Here is a 25491-nt window from a genome sequence, read left to right as displayed (position 1 = left end):
CACATTTACTGGCTCCACAGCACCATTCTTTCCCGGTTCCTATCCGGTCCTTTAGAAATCTCCTTCACAGCTTTCTCACTAGCTTTTCTTTCTCTGCCCATCTCATACATGCTATAATCCCTGGGGTTCTGTGTCTAACCATATTTATTTTCCTTTTATGTGCTTTCCCTGGTCAATCCAATATACTATTAGTTTTTCAAATAATAAGGAGAAGCTCTGATTACCAATCTACATCTCCAGCCCAAACTGCTCTCTTGGCCTCCAACCCCATTGCAAATACAAACTGAATAGCCCTACCTCCAATTCAACATGCCCCAAACTAAATTCATTCTATTTCCCCTGAAACATGCTCCAGTGCAGGCCAAGTAAAGCAGAGGCATTGCTGAAGTCAGCTTCTTGTGAAGGCAGTTGAGCCAACTAAAGAAGGAGGTCAGTATCACTGCTAAGATCCAGCTGGCACAAGAAGCATGGGGCATTAAGCACAGAAGTTTCATCTCTTGCCACTGATAATGACTCCAGCTGGAAACACAATTAACTGGAACTCTAAGGAGGCACAAAGACAGCTCAGATTCACAGTGATGGGGCTGGAGGTCAGGGTGAACAGGGAGACAGAGGGCAGGGGGCAGAGCTTAACCCTGTGTTATCCTTTAGGAAGAACAGCAGGCGCTGCCTGCCACAGAGAATAAATAGCAAGTCTTGGTGCTTATGAAGACAGCCTACCGTTGGTACGGGGGACACGATTACAGCGAGGTCAGGACTACGGAGCTTGTGCCAATGAGGAGGAGGGACTGTGGCTCATTCACGTGTGGGTGCCAAGCTAGCCCAGAAAGCAGGGTCTCGGTGTATGAGTAAGATTCCCTGGCATGCAAGTGCCTCCTTCCTCCTCTGGAGGAGGAGAACTAGAGGAAGTGTAAGTTTTCCCTTTCACTTTTTCCTAATGCTAAAATACTTCAACGACAATCCAGAAACATTCTCCCAGCATCTTTGCTGATTCCAAATACTACAGAAACATAGACTTGTCACTATAAAAATAAAGAGATAAGTAATGAGACACATAATAAGCTTTAAAAGCCTAAACAAAGACTGACTGAATTTCTTCCTGCAAAAGAAACTTATACATATGGAAAATTTCTAAAATGTCTTTTTAATTTGTGTCCTCAATGTGATTCAAGTAGACATTTCAGATATAAAAAGGAAATAAACAATCTGTGATCATAAAAATGTGCTTAGGGGCTTCCCTGGTGGCGCAGTGGTTGAGAGTCCGCCTGCCGATGCGGGGGACGCGGGTTCGTGCCCCGGTCCGGGAGGATCCCACGTGCCGCGGAGCGTCTGGGCCCGTGAGCCGTGGCCGCTGGGCCTGCGCGGCCGGAGCCTGTGCTCCGCAACGGGAGAGGCCACAACAGTGAGAGGCCCGCATACCGCAAAAAAAAAAAAAAAAAAAAAAAAAAAAAAAAAAAAAATGTGCTTAGAAGTGAAAAACATGATTACCAAATTTTAAAACCACAATGTAAGAAGAGAATGGCAGATAAAATATAGCATAAAATCAAATCAGTGAATTAGAAAACTACTTCAAGAAATATTCTGAGAACACACAAAAAAATTAAGGGATGAATATAATAAATAAAAATGCAACAGATAAGGAAGATAAATTCAAAATCTCTCATATCAAAATAATATGAATTCCAGAAGGCATAAATAAAACAGAAACTGGGAAAATAATAATTAAAGAAATAGTAGTGACAATGCCAGTCAAGACTGCATTGGAGAAAAACCTAAAGGAATAACCTAGAACATCTCTTTTAGCTCGGACAAAAATGCAATGCCCAAAAAACCCCAAAAAATGTAATGCCATGCTATTGTCAAAAAGACCACAAATAAATGTTGGTGAGGATGTGGAAAAAAGAAAACCTAGCACCCTGTTAGTGGGTATGTAAATTGGTGGAGCCACTATGGAAAACAGTAAGGATCGTCCTCAAAACACTAAAAATAGAACTACCATATGATCCAGCAATTCCACTCCTGGGTATATATGCAAAGAAAATGAAAACACTAACTCAAAAAGATACATGCACCCCAATGTTCACAGCAGCACTATTTACAATAGCCAAGACATGGAAGCAACCTAGGTGTCCATCAACAGATGAATGGATGAAGGTGTGGTACATATATACAATGGAATACTACTCAGCCATAAAAAGGAATAAAATTTTGCCCTTTGCAACAACATGGATGGACCTAAAATGTATTATGCTGAATGAAATAAGTTAGACACAGAAAGGCAAACACTGAATGTTATCATTTATGTGTGAAATATAAAAAACAAAGCAAACAAATATAACAAAACAGAAACAGACTCACAAGCTAATTGTTACCAGGAGCGAGAGGGGTGGGGGGAGGGACAAGGTAGGAGGAGGGGATTAAGAGGTACAAACCACTATGTATAAAATAAATAAGATACAAGGATATATTGTACAGCACAGGGAATACAGCCAATATTTTATAATAACTTTAAATGGAATATAATCTATAAAAATACCGAATCACTAGTAGTATGCCTGAAACTAATATAATATCGTAAATCAACTATACTTTAATTTTAAAAAATGTAATGTCATAAAAAGGACAGGAACTGAAGGTCTGCCAGGCTCTGGTTTCAGAGACAGCTAGAAAGAGCAGGAAGTATGACTCTGGACAAGTAGGAGAGAATCAAAGTTCCTCTAAGTAGAAGGACAAACTCATGAAGAAACCAGAAGCAGGGATGGAGTTCCTTTTCCTGAGAAGAAGCTGAAAATCAGTGCTGGTGACCACTTTGGAAAGCTCTGGCTTATAAGAAGCTTTGTGCCCTGGAAAGGCAAGGAACACAGACATGGCCTCAAAGCCAAGGAACTAGACTCGTCGTATGAAAGGACAGAGTTCAAAGGGAAAAGAGGGGGCGCAGTGGTTAAGAATCCGCCTGCCAATGCAGGGGACACGGGTTTGATCCCTGGTCCGGGAAGATCCCACACGCCACGGAGCAACTAAGCCCGTGCGCCACAACTACTGAGCCCTCGTGCTACAACTACTGAAGCCCGCACGCCCTACAGCCCGTGCTCCGCAACAAGAGAAGCCACTGCAGTGAGAAGCCCGCGCACCGCAATGAAGAGTAGCCCCTGCTCGCCGCAACTAGAGAGAGCCCGCGCGCAGCAATGAAGACCCAATGCAACCAAAAATAATTTTTAAAAATTAAAAAAAAAAAGTGAAAAGAGGCATTTGGTTCCCCAAATTCCTATAAACAGGAGGCAGCCTGAGAAAACTACTCAGCTTAAAACAAATCATTGCTTCTGTTATAAAGAAGAAAAAAAAAGATAATTCAGAAGGAAAAGTCAAGAACCCAAAAGACAGAGCAGAGAACCATGAAGAACACTTCCAGGAAGCAGCACTAAGCCCTAATCAAGAAACTGGCAATCAGCACCTGCTAGATTTCAGAATTTCTATAGAACTGTCATTGGTTTGTGTCTCCCATTTTCCCTGTTTTTTAAATGGGAATTCTCCAGTCCCTCTCTCACCACTGGGTGGGGGGCGGGGGAGGTAACTTACAACTTTAGTTCACAGGTGTTTACAATGGAAGAAGCCACACCAGGAAAGTCTCACCTACACCTAGATATGACTTTTATTAGGTTTACTGAAGTATAATTTATGTACCGTAAAGCCATACCCATTTAAAATGTAGAGTTCTGACAAATGCATATACCTGTGTAACCAGTACAATGAAGATACAGATTCTTTCCATCACACCCAGAAGTTCTCTTGGCCTCCCTGGCAATCAATCTACTCCCTCCCACAAACCCAGGCAACCTGCATTTTGCAGAATCTCTATGGAAACAAACAGAATGCACTTTTTATGTCTGGCTCCTCTCACTAAGGAAGAGAGATTTAGCCATGTTGTTGCATGTATCAAAGTTCCTTTCTTTTTATTGATTAGAAGTATTCCATTATATGCATGAACCTTAATTTCCTTTTTGATTCATGTACTGATGGACACTTGTCTCCACATTTGGCTATTATGAATAAAGGTGCTATGGACATTCAAGAATTTATGTGGACATACATTTTCATTTCTCTTGACATGTAGGAATAGAATTGTGAGGCCATATGGTAAATTATCTGAAACTTTGTAAGAAATTGGTAAACTGTTTTCCAAAGTGGTGGGGGCACTTTATATGCCCATTAATGCTGTATGAGACTTCCAGTTTCATCTCATTGTCACCATACTTGGTTTTCTGTCTTTATCATTTTAGCCATTCTAATGGGTGTATAGTGGTATCACATCGTGCTTTATAATTTTCATTTCCCTGATAAAGGATGATGTTGTCCATCTTTTCATGTGTGTACATTAGCCATTTATTTATATATACATTTTGTGAAGTGTCTGTAAAATCTTTTGCACATTAATTGGGTTGTTGTCTACTTTTCCTTGAGTTGCACATACTCTAGACACAAATCATTTATCAGATATATGTATTTAGAATATGTTCTCTATATGCAAGGAGCACCATCTATTCATAATACCCTTTGTATATTTTCTGGATACAATATGCTAATTAAGAATTTTAAAATCTATATTCATGCAGGAATATTGGTATGTAGTTTTACATTCTGGGAATGTCTGTCTTCTTTTGAAAACAAAGTAATACAGACTTAACAAAGTGAGTTGGGAAGCATTCCCTCTTTCTCTATTTCCTGAAAAAAATTCATGTAGGATAATATCATTTCTTCCATAAAAGCCTGATAGAATTCACCAAGGAAACCATCTGGGCTTACAGATTTCTTTATAGGAAGGTAGTTAATTATAAAATAAACTTCTTTGGTTAACTACAGGGATACTCAGATTCCCCATTTCTTCTTGTCTTTTAAGGAATTCTTCTATTTCATCCAAATTTTCACTGATACAAAGTTGTTTATAATAGCCTCATTATACTTTTTTTTTTTTTGGCCATGCCACGTGCTTGCAGGATCTTACTTCCCTGACCAGGGATCGAACCCAGGCCCCTAGCAGTGAAAGTGAGGCGTCGTAACCACTGGACCACGAGGGAATTCCCACCTCATCATATTCTGAATGTCTGTAGGATCTGTGTGGAGCCTCCTCTTTCATTCATTCCTGACATTGCAAATTTGTGTTTTCTCTCCCATTTTTATATTTTTAACTGTGGCAAAATACATGGAACATAAAATTTACCATCTTAACCACTTTTAAGTGTTCAGTTCAGTGGTGGGAAGTACAATCACAGTGTTGTGCAACCACCATCACCATCCATCTCTAGAGTTGTTCCATCTTCCCAAGACTGAAACACCTTACCATTAAACAGTAACTTCCCTGTCTCCTCTCCCCTCAGCCCCTGGCAAACACCATTCTACTTTCTGCCGCTATGAATTTATACTTCATATAAGTGGAATCATACAGTATTTTTCATTCTGTGACTGGCTTATCTGCCTTAGCATAATACCTTCAAGGTTCACCCATGCTGTAACATGGGTCAGAATTTCCTTCCTTTTTAAGGCTCAAGAATATTCCATTGTATCATATGCCACATTTTTATGCATTCAGCCATTGACGGATACTTGGGGTGCTTCCATCTTTTGGCTACTGAAAATAATGATGCTATGTACAAGGCTATACAAGTATCTGTTTGGGTCCCTGTTTTCAATTATTTTGGATATATACCTGGAAGTGGGATTTCTGTATGATATGGTAATTGTATTTTTAATTTTTTTGATGAGCTGCTGACGGTGTTCAACCACAGCTACACTATTTTACATTCCCACCAACAGCACAGAGGGGTCCAACTTCTCCACATCCTTGCCAAACACTTGTTTTGTTTGTTTGTTTTATAGTAGCCATCCTAATAGATGGCATCTCATTATGGTTTTGACTTGCATTTCCAGAATGATTACTGATCAATTTTTTGGAGAAATGTCTATTCACGTCCTTTGCCCACTTTTTAATCAGGTTGTTTGTTTTTGTTGTTGTTGAATTGTGGGGTTCTTCACATACTCTGGATATTAACCCTTTTTCAGGTAGGTGATTCGCAAATATTTTCTCCCATTCCATGGGTTGCCTTTTCACTCTGCTGATTGCATCCTTTGATGCACAGAAGTTTTTAATTGTGACACGGTCCAATTTATCTACAGCTTTTTTTGGTTGCTGCTTGTGCTTTTGGTATCATATCCAATAAATCAATGCCAAATCCATCGTCATGAAGCTTTCCCCCGATATTTACCTTTAGGTATTTGATCCATTTTGCGTTAATTTTTTTGTTTGTTTTTGTTTTTGTTTTTGCGTTACGCGGGCCTCTCACCGTTGTGGCCTCTCCCGTTGCAGAGCACAGGCTCCGGACGCGCAGGCTCAGTGGCCATGGCTCACGGGCCCAGCCGCTCCGCGGCATGTGGGATCTTCCCGGACCGGGGCACAAACCCGCGTCCCCTGCATCGGCAGGCGGACTCTCAACCACCGAGCCACCAGGGAAGCCCACTTAATTTTTATATATAGTAAAAAGTAAGAGTCCAACTTCATTCTTTTGCATGTGAATATCCAGTTTTGCCACACCATTTGTTGAAAAGACTGTCCTTTTCCTATTGAATGGTCTTGGCACCCTTGTCAAAAATCATTTGACCATATATGCAAGGGCTTATCTCTGGGCTCTCTATTCTAATCTATTAGTCTATATGTCTGTCTTTATGCCAGTACTAGACTTTTTTACTAATTTATCCAATCATTAATTTGTTCATTCATTCATATTCATTTAACAAATAACTGAGTTATTAACTGTGCTCCATGGTACAGTGACAGGCCTTAGGAATATAACTGTGAGCAAGACAGTCTCTCTCCTCAAGGAGCTTTGTGAATAGGAACCACAGACTGATATCAGAGCAGACGACACCCCTTCTATAGTTTGTTAAAGATCATTCCCAACAGTCTTTGCATCATCTTCATAAAACATGAAGTCATAAGGAAAAAAAAACGCTTTATTGATTGCTACATACAGGTACCTAAGTACCGTGGCCTCTATATCATTAACACTGACAAATTGTGGTGCCTCACTTACCGAATTTGGTCAATGTATTATGTGTTAACGGGCACACTCCCATTTACAGTGCTGTCTGTCCTTTGTATAGAGGTTGGTCTGGGTACATTTCCTCTTTGCTTCAACAAATACCGAGTACAAAGAACATCTAGAATCTCCAAAGGTATGTGGACTTATATATATTTTTGGTGCTCTCTCCAAGTGAATTTAGCATCTCAGTATAGCCAAGCAAGAAACTTATTTAATTCAAAAACTCCTAGTTATTTTTTATTTAAAATGCAAAAAACAAAATAATGTTCATTACAAAAGGTAAATAAAACTGGCAACAGATCTAGCTTCCCACGTTTCCCAGCACAAACACCAAATGTGAAAGTGAACTGTAGGGTTGTGTACAGCTCTCTCTTTCCTTCATGTATCTTAGACTAGCATCAGCATTGACCGTCCTGCAAAATAGCCTTGTTTCCCAGAAACAGGAAGACTACTATACCTGGGTTGGGAAATCTGTCCTTGCTATATCCAAAATATTTACATGGTTGTAACATTTCTGATGTTCTTTTTTCAACTCTAGCAATTTTATAGCCACTTTTTACCTCTTCTTCTTTCCACACCTCTAATCTCTATTATGAGGTGCTAACTACTAGAAGGGAGGTAAGATTAAAACTGCACACTGGTGCAGAAAGCTCACTCTATCCTTTGAGGATAGCACGACACTGTTTAGATTACTGTGGCATTGTAAGAAGTTTTGAAATTAGAAAATGTTAGAATTCCAGTTTTGCTTTTCTTTTCCAAGACTGTTTTAGCTATTCAGTGTCACTTGAGATTCCATATGACTTTTAGGAAGTATTTTTCCTTTTCTGAAAAGAAAAAAAAAGCCACTGGAATTTTGATAGGGATTGTATTGGGTTGGCCAAAACGTTCATTAGGGTTTCCCATGTTACCCAACCCAATATTATTCAATATATCACTTTGGGTTGTATTGTACATCTTAATAATATTAAGTCTTCCAATCCATGAACTCATGTCTTTCCATTTACTGGTGTCTTTTAAATTCCTCTCAACAATATTTTGTAGTGTTTTTAGTGTACAAGTCCTTGGTTAAGTTTATTCCTAAGTATTTTATTCTTTTTGACACTGTTGTAAATGGAACTGTCTTCTTAATTTCCTTTTCAGATTGTTCAGTTACTGTATAAAATTGTGACTGATTTTTATTTGTTGGTTTTGTATCCTGCTACTTTATTGAATTTGTTTATTAGTTCTAATAGTTTTTTGTGGAATATTTAGTTTTCTGTATGTAAGATCATATCATTTGTGAACAGAGATCATTTTTCTTCTCTTTTCAATTTCGATGACTTTTCTTTTTCTTGCCTCATTGCTCTGGTTAGGACTTCCAGTACTATGTTGAATAGAAGTGATGAGAGTGGGCATCCCTGTCTTATTACTGCTCTTAAAGGTAAAACTTTTGCTTTCACTCTTAAGTATGCTGTTAGCTGTGGGCTTTTCATATACGGCCTTTATTCTTTTGAGGTAGTTTCCTTCTATTCATAGTCTGTCAAGTATTTTTATCATGAAAGGGTGTTAAATTTTGTCACATGCTTTTTCTGCATCAATTGAGATGATCACGTGTTTCTTTTCCATCATTCTGTTAATGTGGTGTACTATAATGATTGTTTCATTCGTCAAATTTTCCTTGCATTCCGTGAATATATCCCACTTTGTCATGGTGTATAACCCTTTTAATGTTCTGTTGAATTGTTTGCTAGTATTTTTTTCAGGGTTTTTTCATCAATATTCATCAGGAATATTGGTTTGTAGTTTTCTTGTAGTGTCTTTGTCTGGCTTTGGTATCACAGTAATGCTGGCCTCATACCATGAATCTGGAAGTATTCCCTCCTCTTCAATTTTGGAAGAGTTTAAGAGTTTGGATTGGTGTTAACTATTCTTTAAATGTTTGACAGAATTCACCAGTGAAGCTATCTGGTCCTAGGCTTTTCTTTGTTGGAAGGTTTTTGAATACTGCTTCAATCTCCTTACTAGTTATAGGTCTGTTCTAGAAATAGAAATAGATTTTCTATTTCTTCATGATTCAGTCTTGGTAGACTGTGTTTCTAGGAAATTATCCACTTCATCTAGCCTACCCAATGTGTTGGTTTACAACTGCTCATTGTACTCACTTATAATGTTTTATTTCTGTAAAATCAGTTACAATGTCTCTTCTTTCATGTCTGATTTCAGTTGTCTTTTTTTTTTTCTAGTGGTTTCCATGATTTTCTCTAACGTTTTCCCATTTTCTGTTTTATTTCCTTTCTTCTGCTAGCTTCAGAGTTTGTTCGTTTCCTAGTTCCTTAAGATGTAAATTTAGGTTGTTGATGTCAGATTTTTCTTTTTTAATGTAAGATTTTACAACTATAAATTCCCCTCATAGCACTGCTTTCACTGCATCCCATAAGTTTTGGTATGTTGTGTTTTCATTTTCATTTGTCTCAAGATATTTTCTGATTTCCCTTTTGATTTCTTTTTTGACTTCTTGACTATGAGTGTGTTATTTAACTTCCACATATTTATGAATTTTCCAGTTTTACTATTGATTCCTAGTTTCCCTACACTTTGATCAGCAAAGATACTCTGTATGATTTCAATCTTTTAAAATATATTAAAACTGGTTTCGTGGACTATCAAATGGTTTTATCCTGGAGAATATTCCATGTGCACTTGAGAAAAATGTATTCTACTGCTGTTGGATGGAATGTTTTCTATATATTGGTTTGGTCAAATTGGTCTGCAGTGTTGTTCAAGTCCTCTGTTTCTTTATGATATTCTGATTGTTCTAACCATCACTGAATGTGTGGTACTGAAGTTTCCTTACCACTATTGTAGAGCTATTTCTCCCTCCATTCTGTTGATGTTTGACTCATATATTTAAGACTTCTGATGTTTGGTGCATGTATGTTTATAACTGTTATATCTTCCTGGTTCATTGACCCTTTCATCATTATATAAGTTCATTCTTTGTCTCTTGTAACAGGTTATTACTTAATCTATTTCTTATAATACAAATCCACTCCTGCCCTCTTTTGGTTACTATTTGCATGGAATACCTTTTCCATCCTTTCACTTTCAACTTGGATGTGTCCTTAGATCTAAAGTGAGTCCCTTGTCCCTTGTAGGTAGCATATAGTTGGATATCATTTTATTCAACTGCCTTTGTAACCCTATAAAAAATAAAAAGTGGAGTTGTAAACCAGAATTACCATTCTACAGGTTTTTATATTTACCAATGTATTTCTCTCTTTTTATTTCATGAGTCTAACTAGAATTTATCAATTTTATTTAACTTAAAAAAAAAAAAGTTTGCCTCTATTGACTTTATTGTTTTCCTGTTGCATTGATTTCCACTCTTATCTATTTTATTTCCTTCATTCTGCTTACATTGGATTCACTCAGCTCTTATTCTTCCATCTTCCAAAGGGAGAAGTTGTGACCACTGATTTTGGATTTTTCTTCTTTTCTGACACAAGCATTAAAAACTCTAAATTTCCCTCTAAGCTGCATCTCATAAATTTTGATATGTTGTATTTTCTTTTATCATTTGGTTCAAAATTTCTATAAACCCTTGTGATTTCTTTCGTGACAAATAGGTTATTTAGAAGTGAGTTTTTTTAATTTATAAACGTTTGACGGCTTTTCTGGATGTACTATAATTGTTTCTTATTAAATTCCGATGAGATCAGAAAACATGCTCCGTGTGACTTCCATCCTCTGAGACCAACTGAATTTCTTTTACGAACCAGACGTGACTTATCCCGATGAACATACCATGTGCACTTGAAGAATGTGTAATCTGCACTTATTGCATGGGGTATTTCTTAGATGTCAACTAGGTTGAGGTAGCTCAGAGTATTGTTCAAATCTTCTATATCCTTGTTGATTCTTTGGTCATGTTGCTCCATAATTCCTAAGAAAGGGATGTTAAAATCTGCAACAATGGCTGTAGATTTGTCTATGTCTCTCTTTAGCTCTTGTTACTTTTTGGTACATGTATTTTTTTTTTTTAAACAGATCTTTACTGGAGTATAATTGCTTCACAATACTGTGTTACTTTCTGTTGTACAACAAAGTGAATCAGCCATATGCATACATATATCCCATATCTCCTCCCTCTTGCATCTCCCTCCCACCCTCCCTATCCCAACCCTCTAGGTCATCGCAAAGCACCAAGCTGATCTCCCTGTGCTATGCTGCTGCTTCCCACTAGCTAACTATTTTACATTCGGTAGTGTATATATGTCGATGCTGCTCTTACTTCGCCTCAGCTTTCCCCTCCCCACACCGTGTCCTCATGTTCATTCTCTACGTCTATGTCTTTATTCCTGCCCTGCCACTTGGTTCATCAGTACCATTTTTTTTTAGATTCCATATATATGTGTTACCATACAGTATTTGTTTGTCTCTTTCTGACTTACTTCACTCTGTATGACAGACTCTAGGTCCATCCACCTCACTACAAATAACTCAATTTCATTTCTTTTTATGGCTGAGTAATATTCCATTATATATATGTACCACATCTTCTTTATCCATTCATCTGTCGATGGACATTTAGGTTGCTTCCATGTCCTGGCTATTGTAAATAGTGCTGCAATGAACACTGTGGTACATGTCTCTTTTTGAATTACGGTTTTCTCAAGATATTTGCCCAGTAGTGGGATTGCTGGGTCATATGATAGTTCTATTTTTAATGGAGCTGGGGGAATCAGGCTCCCCAATTTCAGACTATACCACAAAGCTACAGTAATCAAGACCGTATGGTACTAGCACAAAAACAGAAATATAGATCAATGGAACAGGATAGAAAGCCCAGAGATAAACCCACTCACATATGGGCACCTAATTTACGACAAAGGAGGCAAGAACATATAATGGAAAAAAGACAGTGTCTTCAATAAGTGGTTCTGGGAAAACTGCACAGCTACATGTAAAAGAATGAAATTAGAACAGTACCTAACACCATACACAAAAATAAACTCAAAATGGATTAAAGACCTAAATATAAGACCAGATACTATAAAACTCTTAGAGGAAAACAAAGGAAAAGCATTCTTCGACATAAACCACAGCAAGATCTTTTTTGACCCACTTCCTAGAGTAACGGAAATAAAAATAAACAAATGGAACCTAATAAAACTTCAAACCTTTTGCACAGCAAAGGAAACCATAAACAAGATGAAAGGACAACCCTCAGAATGGGAGAAAATATTTGCTAATGAAACAACGGACAAAGGATTAATCTCCAAAATATACAAACAGCTCATGGAGCTCAATATCAAAAAAAACAAACAATCCAGTTAAAAAATGGGCGGAAGACCTAAATAGACATTTCACCAAGGAAGACATACAGATGGCCAAAAGGCACATGAAAAGATGCTCAACATCACTAATTATTAGAGAAATGCAAATCAAAAGTACAATGAGGTATCACCTCACACTGGTCAGAATGGCCATCATCAAAAAATCTAGAAACAATAAATTCTGGAAAGGGTGTGGTGAAAAGGAAACTCTCCTGTACTGTTGGTAGGAATGTAAATTGATACAACCACTATGGAGAACAGTATGGAGGTTCCTTTGCTACATGTATTTTTGAAGCTCTATTATTTGATGCATATACACTTATAACTGTTATGTCATGGTTATGAATTGACCCCTGTATCAATACAAAATGATTCTATTCATCTCTGGTAATTCTCCTTGTCTTAAAGTCTATTTTATCTGATATTTAATATGGCCATTCCAGCTTTCTTATGTTTGTTGTTCCCATTACACATCTCTTTACATCCTTTTAGTTTTAATTTACTTGTCCTTGTATGTATGTCTCTTACAGACAATATACAGTTTGTTCGTGCTTTTTGATCCAGTCTAACAACCACTGCCTTTAGATTAGAGTGTTGAGTCCATTTACATTTAACGTAATCACTGATATGGTTCTATTTACTCTGCCATTTTGCTATTGGTTTTACATTTGTCCCATCTTTCTTTGTTCCTGTTCTTTCTCCCCTACCTCCATTGACTGTGTTCATTGACTATTTCATTGTATTCCATTTTAATCCCTCTAGTTATATTTCTTTCTAGTTGTATGCCTATTATATTTTTAGTACTTGTTCGAGGTATGTGCTAGGCTAGCAGTCCCCAGGGACCGGTTTTGTGGAGGGCAATTTTTCCACGGACGGGGGGTGGGAGGGGAATGGTTCAGGTGATAATGTGACCAACGGGGAGCAGCAGATGAAGGTTGCTCACTTGCCCACCGCTCATCTCCTGCTGTGCGGCCCGGTTCCTAACAGGCTGCGGACCGTTACCGGTCCATAGCCTGGGGGTTGGGGAACCCTGTGCTAGGCAATATCTAATATGCCTCCCAGTTACCCCAAAATCCCTTGTGTAATGCCCTTTTCTTGAGTGTGGACTGAACCTAGTGACTTACTTCTAATAACCAGAATCTGGCAAAAGTGATGGATTATCACTTCGAAAACTACCGTATGAAAAGACTCTGGCTTTGGGCTTCCCTGGTGGCACAGTGGTTGAGAGTCCGCCTGCCAATGCAGGGGACACGGGTTCGTGCCCCGGTCCGGGAAGATCCCGCGTGCCGCGGAGCGGCTGGGCCCGTGAGCCATGGCCGCTGAGCCTGCGCGTCCGGAGCCTGTGCTCCGCAATGGGAGAGGCCACAACAGTGAGAGGCCCATGTACTGCAAAAAAAAAAAAAAAAGACTCTGGCTTCCATCTTGCTTACTTCCTCTGATGGAAGCCAGCTGCCTTATTGTGGGCTGTCCTACAGAGAAGTCCAGAAGCAAGTAACTGGATGAGGCCTCTGGATGACAGCCATAGAAGACTGAGGGCCCCAAACCAAGAGCCCACATGTAACTGAATCCTATTAAACACATAAGTGAGAACAGAAATGGATTATCCCCTCAGTTAAACCTTCAACTGAGACCACAGTCTCAGCCAATATTTTGATTTCAGCTTTATAAGAGAACCTGAGCCAGAAAACTCAGCTATGCTCATGAAATAAATGTTTGTTGCTTTAAGCTGCTAAGATTTGGAATAATTTGTTACACAGCAATAGATAACTAATAATGATTTGGGTACATGGAAGTGAGGTGCTGCCTAAAAATTCAGAAGTGTCTTTTGAACCAGGTAGTGGTCAGAGTCTAGAAGGATTTTCAGTAGTGTGCCAGAGAAACACGAAATTGACTTCAACAGGCTGTTAGTAGAAATCTGGAATTTGAGGACATTGCCAGTAAGGGCTCAAAAGGAAGTGAGAAATCCTTTTTATACAGTGGTAGAAAGCCACACCATCATCTTCAATAACATGAGAAATAGAAAACGTGCCTAATGAATTGGGTGAGAGCTATAGCTAAGTAGATTTCCAAGCAAAGTATGTCTTGCTGCTTACAGTAAGATGCAAGAGGAGTGTAGTACGTTAAGTGAAGGACAATTAAAGAAAAAGGAACTGGGGCTTCATGGTTTTAAAAATTCTCCGTCTCTCCAGAGGCAAAACATGAGCAATTAAGAAATGGCACCAAGCTAAGTTTGCGCACTGCCTAGAGATTAAGCCAACAGTACAAATCAACAACCTTTTGTTAAGATCAAAAAGATCAGGGCTTCCCTGGTGGCACAGTGGTTAAGAATCAGCCTGCCAATGCAGGGGACATGGGTTCGAACCCTGGTCCAGGAAGATCCCACATGCCGCGGAGCAACCAAGCCCATGCACCATAACTACTGAGCCTACGCTCTAGAGCCCGTGAGCCACAACTAGTGAAGCCTGTGCACCTAAAGCCCGTGCTCCACAACAAGAGAAGCCACCACAACGAGAAGCCCGTGCACTGCAACAAAGAGTAGCCCTGGCTCGCCGCAACTAGAGAAAGCCCTCACGCAACAACAAAGACCCAATGCAGCCAAAAATAAAATAAATAAAATAAATAAATTTATTTTTTTAAAAAAAAGATCAAAGGTGGTACATCAGAGTACATTCATACATAAAGACCTTTAAAAAGATTAAGGGTGTGCATCTCAAACAACAGGGCTTCTGAAAAACTTAAGGACACTGTCCTTCAATCTTCTGAGAAGTAACCCAACCTAAAAAGAGATTAGGATATGTGGCTTTGGTCTAATGGAGTGAACACACACAGGATTCACAGGAGGTCTACAAAGGTTTTGAGAAAATTATATCAGCAAAATCACTGTCCTTGGACTGAAAGGGACAGAGTACAAAGTGAAAAGGGACCACTGGACCCCCAAAATTCTTCTGGAAGGAAGCAGACTAAGAAAACTACTCACCTGCAAACACAAGCTACCGAAACACAAACACTTACTATTTTTCATGAAAAAGAAAGGATAACTCAGAAGATGGAATCAAAAACCTAGCGGGAGGAGCCAAGAGACATGGAGTATTATACCCAGATCTTGAGCCTTAATTAAGGAACTTCCAACATTTACCCAACTGGATTTCAGAATTGCTATGGACTTCTTTGTACCTCCTATTATTCTCCTTTTTAGAAATGTCTATAGTAATTATTGTATGTTGGGCGTGTGGGGAGCAGTTAACTACTGGAATAGACATTTCTCCAAAGAAGAGACACAAATGGCCAGTGAGCATGTAAAAACATGCTCAGCATCATTAGTCATTAGGAAAAATGTGAGTTAAAACCACGAGATACCACTAACATGCTCATTACAATGGCCAAAATCTAAAACACAGAAAATACCAAGAGTTGAGGATGTGAAGAAACTGGAACACTCATATTGCTAATGGGGATGTCAAATGGTACTATTTTGGAAAATGGTTTGATTCCCTAAAAAAGTTAAAAATACACTTACCACACAACCCACTGCTAGATATCTACACAAAAGAAACGAAAAACACATGTCCAAACAAAAATGTGTATATGAATGTCCATAGCAGCATTATTCAGAATAATTAAAAACTGGTAACAATCCAAATATCTATTAACGAGTCAGTGGATAAACACATGTAATATACTCATCAGTGAAATACCATTCAGGAATAAAAAGGAATGAATTACTGATACATGCCACATGAACTTCAAAAACAATAACCAGATGCATAAGACTACATAATTCATGATTCCACTCATATGTAACTTCTAGAAAAGGCAAAACTATAGTGACAGAGAGCAGAGCATTGCTTGCCTGGGGCTTGGAGTAATTCCATATTATAAAGATATTAATTCTTCCCAAGTTGATCTACAGACTCAATGCATTCTCAATCAAAATCTCAACAGGGGCATGTGTATGTGTGTTATTAAAACTGGCAAGATAATTCTAGAATTTATATGGGAATGCAAAGGACCAAAAAGAGTCAAGGCAGTCTTAAAGAAGAAGAAACCTGGAGTGCATGCACTGCACTACCAAAAATCAAGACTTTATTTTAAAGCCACAGTAACTAAGGCAGCGTGGTTAGTATTAGTACACACACAGAGAGACCATCGGAGGAGACAAGGGTCCAGAAACCCACACAAGTAAGATTTTCTGGTTTACAATAATGGTGTCAACTATAGTAGTGGGGAAAAATAGCTTTTTTAAATGATACTGGGTCAGATGGCTATCATTTATCCACAGGAGGGGTGGGGGGATGACCCCTACATCACTTCATACATAAGAATCAACTCCAGATATAGCACATATCCAAATGAGAAAGGTAAAATAAGGAAGCTTCTAGAAGGTATCCCCATGATCTTGAGACAGGCAAGGTAAGAAATCTTAAACAGGACACACGCAAAAAAGAATATCAGAGATGACTGACTAAAAATAATTATATTATAATTAAATATTGTTCAACAGAACATACCAGTGAACGTGGGAGAAGACATTTGCCATACATGTATCAAAGAATTTGTTTCCAGAATATATAAAGAGTTGCAACAAATCAATGGAGAAAAGACTGACAAACCATTTTTATTAAAATGGGAACAAACAGGAACTTCACAAAAGAAGATACCCAAATGGTCAACAGGCATAGAAAAGTGTGCTCAATATCATTAGTCATGAGGGAAAATGCAAATTAAAACTCACATGTACCAGACTAGAATTGCTGAAGCTAAAAGAAACTGAACAACCAAGTACTGGTAAAGACGATGAGCCACAGACTTTGAAAGCCTTCCTGGTGGAAATGTAAATTGCTATAACCATTTTGGAAAACTCTTTGGCAGCATCTACCATAATTACACTTCCAAGTCAACACAGTATACATATGTGCACTAGAAGACGTGTGAAAGAATGTTCACAGGATTATTTGTAATAGCTAGAAGCTGGGACAACCCCAAACATCCAACAATGGCAGAATGGAAATAAAAATGTGATATATTCACACAGTAATCAAAGAAAAATCCATTGCTAAATGCAACAACATGGATCAATCTCACTACATAATGCTGAACAAAAGAAGCTGGAAAAAAGTGAAAATACTTTATGAACCAAAAACTAACCTATGTTGATATAATGCAGAATAGTGGTCACCTTTTGCGGGGACAATAAATGACTGGGAGGGAGCGAGAGAGAGGTTTCTGGAGAGCTGGTCATGTTCTCTATGTTGATCTAAGCAAAGAAATGATCAACACAGAATACAGAGCGCTGGCCTTTCAGGACAAGGGGGAGGAGGCATGGCCGAAGGTCTCCTGGAGCAGAGATGTGCTATTTCTTGGCTGGGTTAGCAGCATAGGGACGTTTATTTTCTAACTGCTCTTTAAACTGTACCTGTCATTTTCATACACTTTTTACATATATGCTATGTTTCACAGAGGTAAAACTTTTTAAGAGTAATACAACTACTGCCTTATAAATCAGAAAACTAAAATGAGAACTAACTTTAGATTTCACATCTGTGCATTCATCTGAGCAGCAAGTAATACTGTTATATACCATCTGCGGAATAGTTTTCTTACGGTATTGCTAAATATCAATGAAACATAAAAATAATTAGCAACAATTAATACCGCAGTAAAGTATCAAATAACACTGAAAATAAGAAAATGAAAATAACTTCCACGGATCCACAATATATTTATTTTAATATTTCAAAGAGAACTTTATTAGGAAAAAAAAAACAAAACTAAATTTTAAATAAATGAGAAGCTTGACCAAACCAAAAAATGATCAGAGATTCATAAACTTTTTAAGACTTTGTATTTTTCCCCATTTCCTACTTTAAAATAACACATTTGATTTTAAAATTAAAAACCAGCTTTAAAAGTCACTCATTTAAATCAACGTTTATTAATATATCTCTGGTTTAATAGTATCAACACTCAAGAGAGTATTTTAATTCCCTCTAAGTTTTACAACACATATAAGCTTACTGTCATCGTTTTTTGTTTAAAAGAACAATCAGAACTAAACTGTTCAATATTATGATCTCACAAAAAGAAACTTGCTTGTGAAACAAAGAGATACTTATTACAAAGCCCCACTCGTTAAAAAATTTTAAAAAGTTAGAAGTGACTAAATTTGTCAAAAATCTGACTCAATGAAAAAAAAAGCCTAAAAGAAATGCAAGGCCATTATTTTCAAAGCTATTCCATCTCAGTTACAAATTGCTGTCACTTGGCCTTGCCTTGGTAAATACCTAAGAATGATATTTAATTAGCACATCACTGTTGAAAATTAATGAGCAGCTAAGTGGTCCCATGAGGGTGTGAAACATACTGTTCTATTGAGGATCCTAAGAAAGTTTCCATCCCTTGTTTATGAAGCAGTCTTACCCCTAGAGCTCAAGGTTAAACATCTACCTAACAAGTGTCCATTCTGGCAAAAAGACCAAGTTAATCACATTTGTTCCTCACTAAACGTTCTCTCCAAACACAATGATGAAAAAGATTGACTTTTCTTTCATTAATTTAAGAAAAATGATTAATTTTTCTTTCTTCCAAAAAGACTTGTTGGGGAGAGGTCCTCTTAAACCTTAGACTGACCAACAGGAAGCTACCAGATACTGATCACAGGCGATCCTCACCAAAGAAGGGAGATACCCAGGAAGTGCAGTAAGCACACAGCACAGGTCTCTCCCGGGGGCAGAGGCAGTTTAGATGCACCAACACCCACCTCCCACTGCCCACCTAGACAGCAGCTCTCCACCTGGCAGGAAGACCCAGGTCTAGAACTCCAAGCCCCACTTGGTAGCCCCTAATCACATATGGCTACTTGAACTAATTAAAACCCCAAATTCAATTCCTCAGCCACAGTAGCCACACTGCAAGTGCTCAGCAGTCACATGTGAATAGTGGCTGCGATACTGGGCAGCACAGCTGCGGAACATTCCCACCACTGCGGGATGCTGTATTACACTGCTGCAGAATATACGTAGTATACGTATGGAACGAAGATACGTAATGTACTAGTGCAGAATGTATCTTTGCCTAATCAACAGGGCAATTCTTAAATAAAATGAATGTACTTTTTGTGAATAATATTTAAGGATGTTTTACTACATGTAACCCTAACCATAATTATCTATGCCAATGGACATAAAGAAATCCTAGGAAGGAAAGGTAATGATAAGCTCCCCTGTAAATTCATCCAACAATTTAGAAGCAGAGGCTATTTATAGGTCAGTGCCATTTACATATAGAAATGGAGTTTAACAAATTTAAAAGATTCTATCTACTATAGTTGAGTATACAGACTAAAAATTAAATCAATATTTTTAAAGTGAAAACTGTTTTTTCACACAGATCAACATACTCAACCATAAGTACATTTTTTCATTATACTTGGTCACCATCTGCTGGCGATGTTCTTAAACTGTACCAGCACACGAAACGCTGGCTGTACTGGGAGACATTTTTAAAGGACACAGTCCCCGCTCTTCGCCACAATGCATTCCTGGAAAACCACATCATAAAGAGGCTCACTGTAAAGCAAATCATATTTTCCATAAGGGCAGGACTATAATTAGATTCTTCATTCCAAACTGAAATCTGGCATCAAATAACCCATGGAAAGATCTCATTAAAGCAAGATGCACAAATTATAGTCCTCTATACTCATTTAAAATAGGATAATTATTCTCCAAGTCCTTTCTTAAAGGTATGAACATATTTGTTATTTGAAGGATACAACATAAATCAAAAGATAAAACTTTAATTTATGTAAAATTAACCTAAATCTAATATGGTAAAAGTCATATATAATAAATAGTAATTCTGCTTGCATGCTCCTAGAATTCTTAAGCAATCTGGATGATGACTCTTTATAAAGTGGCATCTGAGGAAATGTAAACAACTGCTGCCTTCTTTCTCAGCAGTGAAGTCCTCTAAAATAAGCAGCATTGTCTCTCCTCCACCGTGAAGCAGTGTTTAAAGGTCGGCATTGATTCCACATCTCTCCTCTTTGCTTTCTCCTAACTCGTAACTCTTAACCAAAGTTTCCAGTAGAAACAATAAGGGGTATTACATCATTCTTTTTCATCGTCCCCTATCCCAGAACCTAACTACACTCTGGTGATAAGCTACCAGACCACATCATACTTGACTGAAAAGCTATAAAAATAATTACAAGCCATTAAAAAGAAGCTTCAGGGCTTCCCCGGTGGTGCAGTGGTTGAGAGTCCGCCTGCCGATGCAGGGGACACGGGTTCGTGCCCTGGTCCGGGGGGATCCCACATGCCACGGAGCGGCTGGGCCCATGAGCCATGGCCACTGGACCTGTGTGTCCGGAGCCTGTGCTCCGCAACGGGAGAGGCCACAACAGTGAGAGGCCGGCGTACCGCAAAAAAAAAAAAAAAAAAAAAAAAGAAGCTTCAAAACATTTTTCACAGAACAGGAGGACAAAATAAAATCTATTACCTTTGTGTCTGTCTTTGGGATAATGCACAGAAAAAAGCACAGAGAGACGACAAGAACTGAAGTCTAATGTCACTTAGGCAGCTTCTAATACACGCTGTGATAAAATGTTTAAAAACAGGGCCAGCCACACTGTGTTCCCTCTATCCTGGAAAAGGGGGCTTGCTGAGTTATCTAAATAAAGACTGATTCAAAACCTCTTTTATTTTATTTTTACTTTATTTTTTTATTTCTTTGGCCGCGCTGCGTGGCTTTCAAGATCTGTTTCCTGACCAGGGATTGAACCCGGGGCCCCAGCAGTGGACGCACTGCGTCCTAACCACCGGACCACCAAGGAACTCCCAAAAGCCTCTTCTAAAATACTATTACCTCTCTTTATTCTGAGAGTGTGCAGGAATCATACTTACAATCTGAACTTTTCTGCATAGCATTAATTTCTTTCTCTCAGAAACACAGAATGACTTTTAGGAACTGAAAATAATTAATGACCAATGGACCTTAAGACAATACCCTTTGGGAAGATTAAATAATGAGAGAAGCAAAAGAGCAGTCACTCTAACAAGCAAGCCCCTGTGTGGCCTGTTAAAGTAACCATCCCCGCACCACTGATGATGGCGTTAGCAACAGCCAGCACTTTCACAGGTCCCGGGTCAGAAGCTCGACGTGCACTATGCACTTCACCCACACGACTCTGACGTTAGTACTACCCCCATCTCCAACTTACAGGAGACGAAACTGGGGTTTAGAGAAAGTAAGTAAGCTGCCTGAGGATACATGGTTGCCAAGTGTCAGAAGTGATATCTGAGCAAAGGCAAACTGCCTCATTTCCGCTCAACCTAGAAATAACCAAGAACAAAGGTATAGTCGCCCAAGATTGCTAACACAGCTCAAGTGGAGAAAAAATGGATTATAGTGAAGTTTCCATGTTTGCTGCATAAAGTACTCATGCCTACATGGAACACCAGAAAGAATATGGGGTCTGGAATCACAAAGACCTAGATTCCAATACTGAATCCATCACTGGGAAAGTTTATTGACCTTACTGAAGCTGTTACCTCATCAATAAATACAAAGGGCAATTTTGTCAACCTCACAGAACTACAGACAGGATGCAATCAGATAACTTACAAAAGATTTCTAGAAGAGTATTTAGCATACAGTAGGTGCTCCATAAACGTACAACTTGCCTCACTTGGTTCCTATTTTAACAAACTAGAAATACAAGTGAAATCCACAAACACTGAGACTGTTCATTGGGAAAATTTCATTCTTATGTTTAAATCTGTATATTTGCTATATATGGTTAGATTTATTAACGTGCGTAACTATTGTAAATAGTGTGTATGCCCAAGCTTTTTAATAAGATAGTGTTTTGGAAGGCAACCTGACACCATCTATCAAAAAATGTGTGATTATTAAAAATAACATAGACATGTGTACAAAAAATTTTTGAACTTTTCACACCAGATTACTCCCACTCCCTAAAGGTAAAACAGTTTCGTATGTGGCACCCAGAAATATTCCATGCACGCGTACCCATACGTATCCATATATCCTCTTTAAAATACACACACACACACACACACACACACACACACACACACAAATGGAAGCTTACTACACTTTTATGTACTTCTTTTGAACTTTATACATCTTAGAGATCATTCCATACTAGCCCATATATTTTTGTTACCATTGCACAAGGTGTTGAACCTACTAATAATCCCACCAACAGCTCACCCATTAAATGTTTTACTGTGCCCAGCTACAGCATCACTAATAGCCCAAACACACACAGGCGCATGATGATATATGCACCAGGAAGTTAACTAAGGCGTTCTTTTAACACTAAAGAATCAAAAGCAACGAGACGGGTAAGTTACAGTAAATCTATGCTATGGATTATTATCTGTGATGAAAAAGATTACACAGGTTACATGACACAGGATTAAGACACAGTTAAGTGACAAAAGAATAATACATGTAGTACAAGCCAACTTATTTTTATTTTTTATTTTTTTTTGCAGTACACGGGCCTCTCACTGTTGTGGTCTCTCCCGTTGCGGAGCACAGGCTCCGGACGCGCAGGCTCAGCGGCCATGGCTCACGGGCCCAGCCGCTCCGCGGCATGTGGGATCCTCCCGGACCGGGGCACGAACCCACGTCCCCTGCATCGGCAGGCGGACTCTCAACCACTGCGCCACCAGGGAAGCCCTATAATTTTTAATTACATACGTGTGGGTATGTGTGTACTATGGAATGATACACACCAAACTGTTGATGCCAACTACCTCTCGTGAGGGAAGTGAAGCAAGAACGTGGAGGGAAGGACTCTTTTTACCCTTCATAGTTCTACACTGAGGTTTTTACAAAGAGCGTGCATCATATATAGACTGTATAATTTTCTAAAATGAGGATAAAAACTGTATCAGTCATCTATTGCTGCATAACCAATTACCACAGACATAACAGCTTTAAACAACACATACATTTTCTCATAGTTTCTGTGGGTCAGAAGTGCAGGTGCAGCCGAGCTCAGTCCTCTGCTTAAGGCCACACAAGGCTGCAATCAGGGTTTGCCCAGAGCTGGGTTCTCATCCGGAGACTCAATGAGGGAAGAATCTGCTTCCCCACTGTCACGGTTGTCAGCAGCTTCCGTTCCTTCTGGATATGGGATTCACGGCAGCCTGCTTCTTCAAGCCAGCAAGGAAAAGACAGCAAGCCTCTAGAGCCAGTCTGCCAGCAGGGCAGAGTCTTATGTATCGCAATGTATTCATGGACGTGACAGCCCATCACCACTGCCATACTCTATTGGTTAGAAGCCACTCACAGGTCCTGCCCACACTCAAGGAGGAAGGACTGTACAAGGCTGTCAACACCCAGAGCAGGATCTCGGGGCCACCTGAAACTCTGTGTACCACAAAGACAATCAGGATCTTTACCATCTCTCAATTAAGCACCTGAAAGATGACTGGGAAGTCATTTATATGGATGTATCTCATGGTTGTCTAAATGAAATTAACCAAACTGTACAGGCAGGAGATCTATGTCTATGGTCTCATTAGTAACATTTTGTAAAACCATGCTCCAAGTTCAAATATAATTCAAGTATTTCATTGTCAAGAAAGGAAGCAGCTATTTGACATTAAATACAATAAAAGATCTCTAATAAAATGGCAAGGCAATTTGGAAAGTGGTTTTTATAAAATAAACCATGGGTAATAACATAAGCTTACACCAAGAACTATGAAAAAGGATAAAACCAGGACAGGACTAGTTATGTGTTGAAACTGTCTGAAGTGAAATGCTAAGTTTACTAGTGTGCCATGTGTATTTGGTGGAAAAAAGCATAATAAGCCTGACAGAATATGACCTCGTAATACTTCTAATGTGTCTAGAATGAGGCTGCATGCCATATCCTACAGGAAGAATAAAGGTAAAGGGCAGGTGCCGTCTCTGTTGAATAGGGTCCTAACAAAGGGGCTTCAGAAGGACTCTGCATCTTTAATAATATAAAAAGGCTAGGACACAAACAGCATAATCTAAAATGCCATGAGAAATACTTCACATACAAAAAGGTCTAAGTAAAGCAGGATTTTATAAAGTGATCAAAACAGAAACACTAAGGGGGAAAATCTTTTAAGATTAAAGAGGATGTTCAAAGGACAAGTTGAAGTGGTTGTAACATTTATGAGGCAGCATTAAACTTCAGTTCTAAGTAACAATAAATTATTCACTACAAAAACATACATGTGTCAAATATTATAAGCCTCTTAAACTTTTTAAACAATTCCTTGCAGAATGGAGGAGATGTAGTAGGTCAACACGAGCAGATTCTAACTTTTTCAGCAGCACAGTATGACCACTCAGAGCAAAGGAACAACTTCAGAAAAAATATGAAGACAGACCATCAATAGATTCCACCACCACTACTGATCTGATCTCACACATTTTGTATCTGGTCTTAAATCAATCGTATTGCCTTTAGATGAAGTAAATGTTAGTTTTACTTTTAAGTGCCTTCATGTACGTAAAATTACAAATATCTGTTAATTAATGTACATGCAAATTAAAATTTTTTAATAGATCAAGTTAAGTTAAGAGAAGCATGTAAGTAAAGATACCCCTGAGAAGTTTTGTTTTTGCAGCCCTACTTGGCCTCGGCCTTAGTGAAATTCTAACACTTGACTAGAAAGAGACTTGCCTTTTCCAGTTCCTTCACTGCCTTTACTAATTGCATTGTTAAAAATATAAAAAGGTTAGGACACAAACAGGGCATCTCTGTAGCCTATAACCACACATCTCTTAACTTCTTCTAAAATTTATCCTTCCCTCAACTTTTTCTAACAGTACTTTTTGCAAATCCTTGTGAGCCATTCTCTCTGCCACAATATGCCTGCCTCAGAGAGGCTGTGTCCAGAATAAATTCAATGTGTGGCAGTGCCTAACAGCCCATTCACTGACTCATGTAGGCACTCACCAAAAACTAAGACTACATACCGTTGGTCACAGGTGCCCGCCCAGGGCCAGGCACTGGAAATACCGTGCAGACAGGAAGAACACTGTCCCTGCCTCAGTCTCTGTAACGA

General features: G+C 38.7%; 1 protein-coding gene and 1 long non-coding RNA gene across 31 annotated transcripts in view; one reads left to right on the top strand and one right to left on the bottom strand.

Annotated features, from left to right (window-relative positions):
* Window positions 1-25491, top strand: part of LOC125962013 (uncharacterized) — a 189695-nt gene that overhangs the window by 136510 nt on the left and 27694 nt on the right. The gene's annotated exons all lie outside the window — the stretch shown is intronic.
* Window positions 1-25491, bottom strand: part of CEP112 (centrosomal protein 112) — a 412427-nt gene that overhangs the window by 374264 nt on the left and 12672 nt on the right. The window lies entirely within an intron of this gene.

This window comes from Orcinus orca, chromosome 19, assembly GCF_937001465.1.
Source record: "Orcinus orca chromosome 19, mOrcOrc1.1, whole genome shotgun sequence".
In the NCBI taxonomy this organism is placed as follows: Eukaryota; Metazoa; Chordata; class Mammalia; order Artiodactyla; family Delphinidae; genus Orcinus; species Orcinus orca.
Note: the sequence above shows the minus strand (reverse complement) of the source record. Positions and strands in the feature narration are given on the sequence as shown.